Consider the following 1,649-nt stretch of genomic DNA (forward strand, 5'->3'; position numbering starts at 1 on the left):
TCTGACCAATCACTGTGCAGCAGACGGTGCTAATGACCAACGTCAGTGTCTCTGCAGTGATCTACTGTCGACAGAAAACATAGGAAATGAAGTAGTGTGTGACAGTGAACAAGTGTGTGACAGTGAACGAGTGTGTGACAGTGAACGAGTGTGTGACAGGGCACGTGTGTGTGACAGTGAAAAAAGGCTGATCAAGCTGACTTTTGATTTTTGCTATGATTTAAAAAAAAATTGACTGAAACAACAAGTGACAGAGAAAAAAGACAGAAAGAGGTAAATCCTCTCTGTGACTCCAGCATCAGATTATGGACGGCTTAATATAGAAGCTTAGTGACACACGCACGCACACACACACACACACACACACACACACACACACACACACACTGCCCTGAATCCATCAGTTTTTCTATCTATCTGTCTATCTATCTTTCTTTCTAGAAGAGGACGGGGGAGTTAAAGGAGGAAGAAGGAGGAAGTGAAGGAGGTCCAAGGTCAGAGGAGGTTCTCCTTAACTTTGTATTAAAATAAAATTATACCATGAAAATGAAAAAATTGATAAACCTACAGCTTATAAACTGAAAGACACACTAATACACAGACACTAATATAATATACACTAATACAAACTGTAACACACACTGTAATACACAGTAACACACTGTAACACACTAATACACGCTGTAACACAGGATAATACACTGTCATACAATGTGTTTGTGTACAGATCTTTCTGTGGTTTTGGGATATCTGGTTTAAAACCATTGTTGTGGGGACACATTGTCTGGTCCTCATGTCTTCAGATGTGTTGTGTGTGTGTGTGTGTGTGTGTGTGTGTGTGTGTGTCTCATAAAAATACAAAGCAGAAACCCTTCACCTCTTTCTGAGCAGTGAAGGTCGGTGTTTCATCATCGTTCTCTTAGAGCTTCAATTCCCTTCAAGTGATCTTGACACTAGACTGTTGGTCTCTACCATAGACTGTATATAAAGACGATCAGTGACTGTATATGTAGATGGATGGTGTCTCCACTTCCTCCCATTGTACATAAATGAAGCTAAAATATTTTGGATATGAGCGCCACCATCTTGTGCTTTGGATGTCACTGAAGCCAGTGTCTGCACAGTAGTGATCGAACCAGTAAATTAAGTCCCAGCTGTCAATCATGACGTATCAGCGCGTTTTTATAGCATCAAATAACTAGTTAAAACCAAACTTATCAGAAACATGAACACTTGAACATACATAAGTGTGATAAGAACTAAACCTAAAATGTTGCATGTCTCATCTGCTAACATGGAGAACTGGTCTTATGACCTATACTGCAACGAGCCACCAGGGGGCGATCCACATGATTAGGCTTCACTTTTTGGAGCTGTCATGTCGTCCTCCTTTATTTACAGTCTAAGGATTCCTGCTGATCATCATCAGATGTTTCTGCTTTTTAATCATCAGTCACATTTTATTCTCTCTGTGCCTTTAATTCTCCTCCAGCTGCCCTCCCCTTTAACACACTGAGCTTTTTTCTATTTAATCCCCAATTGGGAGAGAGAGGTTGAGAGACACTGACTGACACACAGAGAGAGAGAGAGATGGACAAATAGATGGAGGGAGCGAGAGAGAGAGAGACCGAGAGAGAGAGAGAGAGAGA

The sequence above is a fragment of the Scophthalmus maximus genome, chromosome 3 (genome assembly GCF_022379125.1).
Source record: "Scophthalmus maximus strain ysfricsl-2021 chromosome 3, ASM2237912v1, whole genome shotgun sequence".
Taxonomy (NCBI): domain Eukaryota; kingdom Metazoa; phylum Chordata; class Actinopteri; order Pleuronectiformes; family Scophthalmidae; genus Scophthalmus; species Scophthalmus maximus.